This window comes from Lepidochelys kempii, chromosome 27 (genome assembly GCF_965140285.1).
Source record: "Lepidochelys kempii isolate rLepKem1 chromosome 27, rLepKem1.hap1, whole genome shotgun sequence".
Lineage (NCBI taxonomy): Eukaryota > Metazoa > Chordata > Testudines > Cheloniidae > Lepidochelys > Lepidochelys kempii.
In genome coordinates, this window is record NC_136406.1 from 16462016 (window position 1) to 16471039 (window position 9024).

Here is a 9024-nt window from a genome sequence, read left to right on the forward strand (position 1 = left end):
TTTACAAATCTGTTTGCAAAAGGTGCTGATGTGAGAGGTCTGTGGGAACAAATCCTTTGGACTGGATCCCAAGCCCACTGAAGTCAATTGGAGGGCTTCCAATCAGGCCCTTTATCCATGGGACAGGTACAGACCAAGCAGCTTCTCTGAGCCCTGCAGGGCAAAAATACTGTAGCTCCACAGACTGTTCCCACTGGTAATTTCTTTCTGTGTATTGATGTTGGCTAGGATCATAGAATGGATTTGAAAAACGTCTAAGAATGCCAGTCCATTGCCCTGCTAAGGCAGAATCTAGTCCCCTGTTAGAGAATGTACTGCAGGGGTTCTCAAACAGGGGGTCGGGACCCCTCAGGGGGTTGTGGGGTTATTACAGTGGGGCTTGCGAGCTGTCAGCCTCCACCCCAAACCCCTCTTTGCCTCCAGCATTTATAATGGCGTTAAATATATAAAAAAGTGTTTTTAATGTATAGGGGGGGTCGCACTCAGAGGCTTGCTGTGTGAAAGGGGTCACCAGTACAAAAGTCTGAGAACCATTGATGTACTGCATATTAAATTGATACATTAGATTTTAGTTCCCAGGCCACATTGCATGCTGTTCCTTTGGGCGGTGTGTGACCAGATTTTCTTTGTATTTCTGTATGAATTTGTATTTCAGCTCATTTGCAATCACAAGAGAATATTGTCCAGGCAAATTTCGCAGGGGAACTGACGGGTATTTCAGAGTGTGTGACGGGTTACGGGCAGTGTTTGCATTTGTACTGAGCACTGGGCACTAACCAGTAAGCAGACAGTCTTGACAGAGCAGGGCAGGGCTGAAACCCCATGTGCTCATGAAGCAACAAAGCCATCTGAAAAGAGAGGAGCCACTCCTGTAATATGTTATTAAGGGATTGAGAAGAGTGAGTATAATACCGGTGCTGGGCAGCTATTGGTGTGAGGAAGCAGCAGGAAAACCAGGCCAGGATTAGCGGCACTGTTTCATTCTCTGCTTTGGTTTTACATTGCCAGGAGCCAGCTATCACTTGCAGTGTGCAGAAGCAAATTGCAAACCCAGCCCACTGGCCTGACGGTTCCAGAGGTAGCACTGATAGATAATGTGAAATGACGCCTTTTCCTCTGGGAGATGCTTATTGGCAGAGGCCATGCATGGGGAGGGCATACAGGGTCACGTTCAACCCCCCCCCCCCCCGATTTGCTGCTTGGCTTTTACTGAGCATGCTCACACAGACTGAGCGTGCTCAGTAACATTGCTGAAGCCGGCCGCCCTCACTCTGCTCCCCCACTCTCGGCAGGTTGTCTCTACTTGTGGGGTAGCAAAAGAGGGTGACTTATGGGGATCGTCTTGGGATTCAGGAAGCAGTTTGTGGTGTATCTCTTCCATTCTGACATTTTTCATTAAAGAGGGGTCTTGGTTGTCCTTGTCTGAGTCCCAGTCATGTGCTCTATCTGCTAGGCTGCACTGCCTCAGCACTGATGTGCAATAGATTTTCGTTTCTGTGTGGGCAGACAACGTTTTCTCTAATTTCCAGATTCACTTGTTTCATTCTCCCTTTGTCTGGTGAGTTCTAACAAACATTTGTTCCTCCTCCTGGTCTTGTCCCCTTTGGCGTGGGTGTCCACTCCCTGCTGTTGTGTGCTGGAGGTGTTGCCGTGATGGCATGCTCCCCATTCCAAAAGCCAGTGATTCCTCATGGGTCTGAAATTGCCAGTGGAGGCTGCCTATGAGATAGTCAATGTGCTCGTCGTTTTTGCTGATACAGACTAACATGGCTACCACTCTGAAACCTGTTCAATGTGCTGAAAGTGCCAACCTCACCCGTCCATAGCCCTGCATGGAAGCACTCTCGGGGTTTGGCTGAAATTGCCATAAAACCAGCCAAATGTTGCTATGTCCCTTCACTAACAAAATCTCTGTTTTGGGTCTCTTCCTTGTACATGAGCTGCCGTGACATTTATCTTCATTTAACCTGTTACTGTATCTCAGCCAAGGAGGAGACCAACCTGTGGTCTGGAATGGGTGACTGAACGTTTCCTCTTTCTGTCACCAGGCTGAATCCAGCCTGTGCTAATAGTGACCCAAATTCATTATCATTCAACTGCTGCTTACTGACTTTCAGTGGAATCCCTAAGGAACAGGTCTCCACATCAAACAAAGCACCCCCAAAGCTGGACACCTTGCTGGCACAGCAGGACAGGAAAGGACTGACTGAGGAGGCCTTAAGCCTGAGATTTCCCCTCCACTGCTAGCAGGTCCCCCAGGCCAGTGATGATTCCCAGTAGTAGGACAGTGCCAGGGAAGCCTTCTCTGCTGTAACTATTTTGCAGAGGAACAAAGGGCTTCACTCTCCGAGGCTGTCAGTCCTGCACCTCTGTCCAGCCAGCAGGAGATGGTATCTGAGTCTGTTCCAGCAAGAAGCACATTGCAGATGTTATTTCCTCCCTCCCGTTAAGTACAGATGAACAGCGAGAAAGTACATGACCGACAACAACAATCATCTCTCCTGGGAAGGAAAATGAAGTAATTGCTTAGAAGTTCTGGAACTCTGCAACTAATACCATAATTCAGTGTGAGGAACGGGTTTGAATGGACCTCAGTAATTGCGTTGTAGAAGTTATGATCAAACAGTGAACTCTGCTTTTAATCTAATGAAAAAGCTAATTAGAAACAATTGGAGATTCCCCTTCAGGCCAGTTTCCTGGTGAGTGCTACTCACAGTGATACGTACAGCCAGTAGAAACCAACGCCAATTGGTGTCTAGAGCTAAAGAGGCAGAATCCTGAGCAGAGACAGTAACATGGAGAAAGGGCTCAGGTATTGGCAGGAGTGGAAACACAAGAGCTTTGCTCTAGGCCAGGCATCCTTGCAGAAATGCAGGTAATGCTAGGCAATAACATACCGAGGTGTGAGTACAGCATATTGTTTTTGTTTCTGTCCAGTTTCTTAACTATTTCCTGTCTGCCAAGGCTGCTCCTACCAGCCCCCTACTCAACAGCTGGAAAGAATGTTCCCTAAGTATGTTTGCAGGAAAGGAAACCCTAAAATGACCTGTATACAACAGAGGCACATTTCTGAGTGGGCCTGTGTACAGTCTCATGCCAGCTGGGCTGGAGCGCTGGCTGGAAGGAAGCCCCCCCCCCCCCCCCCGCCCTTCTGAGAGCCCCATTTAAAATAGACAGAAGGAAAACTCCTTCCAAGGCTGGCCTTAAGCAGAAGCATGACACACGACTGCTTGGGGCCTGCGCATTTTCATTCCCCCAGGCCCTCATAGTCCAACCCATCCCCTGCCAATAGGGTTGGAGTGGAGGAGAGGGCAAGTCATGGCCTGATCCCCTTTAGCAGTAGAGGTGGAAAAGGAGGTCCAGTTCTGCCTCTGGGACCAGGAAAGAAAGCAATTTTAGGCCTGATTCTTTTTCCTGCCCCAAACAGGTTGGGGTCTTGCAAATTGTAAGGCCAGTCCTGACTCTGTTGTTATCCTTTAGGACCCAGAATACGCATGCTGGCCTCAGTCTGAAGTTTAAGAGGTTCTCTTATCTTAATGCCACTTCAGCCCTTAGGCTGTCAGCATGCTTCCCTTTTTCTCATTTAATTAAATGTTATGGGGCAGGTCGACACCCCGTCCTCCAGCTTCCAGCACCCGTCTTCCAACTCTTTTGTTTGCAGAACATCAAGGCAGAGCATCATGTGGGCTCTCTCCCCGTCAAATTCCTTGAGCCATATCTCCACCAAGGATCAACCTGCCATAAAGCACCAACCTGTACGCTGGTTTCCTGTACCCTTGCTCTCTGGTAGGGCGGGTGACTGACTGACTCTTGCTTGTCCATTTCCAGTTGCAACATGCACTGAATAATTCCTCTCACTGTAATGGGTGGGTGTGAAAGATTCCCAGTGATTCACAGTGGTGAGTTCAGTCCGTTCACACAATGAGTTATTCACCTGGTTCAGTGGCCTCCTCCAAAGGGAAGGGGAATGCACTGAACAGCAATTAATTTGGCTTTGCTTGGGAGACTGGAGACCTATCTGACGCCAAACAACCTCCAAATGATAACTCAAGCCATTCCCATTCATGTGCTGCAATTCATTTACCCTCTTAGTCATGCAACTGCTGCCACTGTCCAGTTACAGTGTAAGCTCTTCAAGGCAGGGAGTGTGTCTTGTTCTCTGCTTGTAAAGAGCCGTGCTCATTTACAGCACTAATTTTAATACAAATAATAAGTCGACTTTAAGCCATGACCAACCTTGAGTACAGGAACCTGCTGCAACTCACCTATACCTGCTTTTGTGATATGGAGCTGAACCCACTGTGGGTCTAAGACTCCATGAGCAACTCTAATTCCATATTTATGAAATAAAAGGTCATCACTTGCCCCTGGCAGCTCTTGTCCTTAAGGGGCTCTCTATTTCCATCACAGGCCGTCGCGGGGACAGTTCTGCTTCTGGATTGGTGGTTTAATAAGCAAAGCTCTGGAGTTCTACTCTGGCTGATGTGAGAATGGGATCTCCTAGGTTAGGCTGAGGACACCATCTGACGTTATTATACAGCACTAGTAATTGACACATCAAAGAGATCTAGTGGTAGAACAAAGCACCTTTTATTTTATCAAGACAAAGAATCAGTTCTTTGCCTCAAAGGGGCCAAAATCCTGAAGTTGTAGTGTGTTTATTAAAGGCATCTGTTTAACAGAATATAGTCTTGGAGTTTACCCACGTCATTTTTCAGAGTCAATCTTCCACATTTGGCAGAGAGCCCTCACCACTGAAATTCACCCCCACTGGAAATACAGCTGAGCCTGAACCTGGCCACCCGGCTTAGAGCGAGCTGACTCTCCACTCTTACAGGGTTTGGAATCCCCCAGGATCTCATCAGATGCCTGGGTTTGCCCATGTAATCTGACCCTTCCAATGCTGTTTGGTGGTGCAGGGCATTGTAGTGCATAAGCTCCTGATCGGGGGAGAATCTTATTTGCTTCTGGTCTAAACTGTGGGAAGTTTGCCCAGTTTCTCCAGTGACAGCATCCTTAGAAAAGTAGGAACTGCCAGACTGTATCCCCCAGGAGTCCAGCTAGCACAGTCTCCTGTCTCTGACTGGAGCCAGCACCAGCTGCTCATGAGGCAATAGGTCATTAAGGAATAACTTGCCCACAGGGGAAGTTTCTCCCCAACGCCCATCAGATAGAGGCTGGCTCATGCCCTGAAACAGGTGGGTTCAGATCTCTTTCAAAATTCAATGTTTTCTAATCCTTGTTACTGTAGCTCTGGATTTTTTTGTTAGCCATATAAATGTCCAGTCCTTTTGGAATCCTGCTGAGTTCTTGGCCTCAGTGATATCTAGTGGCACTGACTTCCACAGGCTAATTGTGCATGGTAAAATGCTTATAATAAATGTCCATAAATACACTACGTGGCACCTTGAGCTACTGTCCAAATGCTGGAAACGGGACAGGAAAGAGCATTTACCCACTGTACCCCAAACTCCTCCCTCCAACCTGCCACAGGCCTCTATCAGCTTCTCGCCTTCTGCACGTCTGAGCCACACCAGCTCTGTGTCACGGAGCTGCACCCATGTTTCACCATCCAAAGGAATTCCTCTAACTAGACTTTATTAGAGCCTCCCACACTGCGACAATAATTTTGCCTCCCGTTAATCTGTGTTTGGCAACCAGTTTTATGGTGCCAGTGTCAAGACTCAAACTGCATGAGCCCCACAAGCACCAGAGGTTCCCACCAGTTTTTTAAGCAATTCCCATTGCAGTTTCTCTCTGCATTTTGGGAGATCTCATCCTCTAGGTCCACTGGCTGGCTGCTCCCTCTGCGCTCCCAAGCATGTGTTGTGTCATAGCCACAAACAGGGAGTTCCGTGTTTCACTGCTCCTAATGGCAGCTCCTCCCCATGGGCACTGGACTCTCTGATCCCTGCTCTTACATTTGGCAGTGCCCTGCAGGGCTCCTCGCTGCAGTTCCCAGCCACGCCTTGGAGCTTAATGATTATTTACAAGATTTCACAAAGGGAAAACAAAGCCGCTCTGCCAGATAGGTATGTGAAGGTGCAATTCGTGTCTCTGGGCCTTGCTCTCTCTCGGTTAGCTCAGCTCCCTGCCTGCCTTCTGCCTGCAGCACAGCTGATAATTTTGACATGACAGAGGTAACTGTGATTTGTATTTTGTCAGCAGCGTCTCTGCAATCAGCTCTATTTTTTCTCAATAAGCGTGCCTGGGCTCATCGCTGCAGGAGACAGCAAGTGCCTGAGTTGGAGAATACTGTTATACTGGGCCAGCAGGGAGCAGACAAGTGGTCTGGCTGGCCCAGTAGCCCGATCCTTAAATCAGAAAAGCCCAGTGGTCCATCTAGTCCAGTGTCCTGCTGTCTGCCAAGCCAGAGGAGACTGATGCTCTGCCTAGCCCGGTGTGCTGTCTCCATCAGTAGCCAATGCCACATACTTCAGAGGAAGCCGTAGCCCGCACCACTAGTGCATCTGTGTGTCCTCTACACCAGGGGGTGGAAAAGACACTTCCTGACCCACAGGTGGTGGCCAGCATACGTCCAAGGCATGAACATTAACAATCTTTTGGTTTTATCCTACTTCCTGTCAGTGCTCCAGGTCCTCTTACTCCAGTACGACCTGGGCCAGACCCACAGAGGGCCCTTGGGCGCAGACCCCCAACTTGAGGCCCCTGCCACCCAGTGGAATCTTCAGCCCCAGGTTTGGGCACCCTGGACAGTGCATGGGGGGCACTAGGTGCTTATGAGTGGGATCCGCTGGGCTGGGAACCACCTCCGCTAGCCCATGGGAAATGCCAGGGCGAGGGGCATGGCCTAAGCACAACCCACCCAGAAGAGTTAGGCTTGTAACTCCGGTTCCAGAGGGAGACAAGCCATAGCTGTGAACCTGCTCTCGGAGCCAGGCACCTCACTGAATGCCCTAACCTCTGGGCTCTAGGGTAATCCGGGGAGCGATCCTCTCCTGGGAAAGCTGCTCCATTTTGTATGAAATGCTTAAATAGTCATTGGAGCAGGGACTGGAGCTAGCTGGGCCTTACCCACTAGTCCATAGAGTCATTCACCTGCTCCCTCTGGCCCAAGGGATAACTGGGTATTTTAGACCAAGTGGAAGAGTTTCACCAGGAGACTGAGCCGGCCATCCTGGGGTTAGAGTTAGAGCACTCACCCGGGAGGTGGGAGACCTCCTGTCAAGTCCGTGCTCTGAACCAGGCAGAGGGGGGATTTGAACCTGGTTTCCCACAGCGTGGCTGAGTGCACTAACCACTGGGCTAGTGGGAATAAGGGAGACAACACAACCATCCCCTCCTCAGCTGTGTTCAATGAGGAGCCCAATCTAGTAAGCACTCCTACCAGATGAGGCCCCGCGGGCGAGGTAGGTGTGGGAATGCCTTGCTGGAGGATCCTGCCAGGGCGTAAACACTCAGGAGCAGCAGGACAGGGGCAGCTGTGCACACATACCCACGATGGACACTGAGGTGCCTAGAGGGTTGGGTGGCAACTGGGCAAGGGGCTGAGGATCTAAATTTTGGACTTAGGCACCTAAATCCCTTTGAAGATCTACCCTTACGTGTCTGTCCCGGGTTGGCCGACCCTTTCAAAGGAGCTGGGCCCAGCCTCCGCTGGGACTGGTTAGCTGTCTCCCAGCTGAGACCCTCCAGTTAAGGCTCAGGGATTATAAAAGCAGCCCGGGCAAGGAGGCGAGGGTGGGAGAAGAGCACTGCAGGGAGCAGGTTGGCCCCTGTGGCAGGCCCTGGAGTAGGGGAGATCCCAGGTGGATGCCCTATAGGAGTAGAAAAGAGCTGTTCAGAGCAGGGCGTCTCTGGGTGGGGAGGAAAGAAGCACAACCTGTGCATGCCTCACAGACAGCCTGCAAAGCAGAAGCTGTAGGAAATGGGTGGCCCCAGTAGAAGACCCCGGGTCAGGGAGATGTGGATCTTACGTTACCAGTTCTCATGGGGAAGGAGTAAAACTGAAGCCCCTAGGAAAAGGACCTAAGCCAGCCTCTGGGTGTGACATCCATCCTCCCTGGGCTGCGGGAACAGGCCAGCAGTCTGTGGTGCCTGATCCTGCAAGGTGCTTCACTCCCGGTGAAGTTGGTGCTGCACGGGTGCAGGCTGGGAGCTCAGCTCTCTGTGACTAGCCCAGGGCAGGGGATGCACAAAGCTGGGGGCCACAGCGCCACAAGGGCCACATTGTGCCGACTTGTGGGAGCTGTGGGTGCTCAGCCCCTCTGAAACCAGGCCACTTTCCTGCCTGTGTCTGAATGTAGATGTGGCAGCTAGCAGGCAGCAAGCTTAGCTTCTGGGGGGCAGGGAGGAGCCACTCCAGGGCATTGGGCACATGAGCATTGCACCAGGGCCCCCGGCACAGCTCAGGAAATGAGGTGGGAGAGAGGCCCTCCCTGGGTGTTTGCAGCTTGTTCAGTACCTGGCAGCAGAGGTGGGAGACAGGCTGAGAAGGATCAGCTGATGAAGTGAATGTGGAATAGTCTGGTATCTCGAGAGGTTTCCCGCAGGCCCTCCCCAGCCCCCCCAGAGCCCCCCTCAGAGCCAGCCAGGGAAGGGAACAGGAAGTTGGCTGTGTTCAATGTTGAACCCTATATGGCAGCACATAGGAATACACCCCCCCAGGCAGCGCACGCCCTCCTCCCCCACCTCACACCGTGGTGTGTAGCATGCTGGTCTGGTGTGAGATTCCCCAAGGGATGAGGAGCACTAGTTTCTTCAATTCTCATCTTCCCCTCCTCCCATCAGCAATCCCCCGGGGCCCACCACCATGACCCCATGGACACTTTATGTTACTGTTAGCACCTGAAAGCCCCTAGCCTCCCTGGACAGGGGCTTGCCCCAGGGCTGGCCCCAGGTCTTGCAGAGCCCTCTGTGAAGTGAGACTTGTGAGGGCCCATCTTGGCCCTGCCTGTGACCAAGCCTGCCATCCTCCATGATCCACCAGGGAAAACTGGGAGTAGCACTTTGGGTGGCCAGTCGTGTGTGTTTCATGGGACTCTGCATGTGCATGGCAACTAC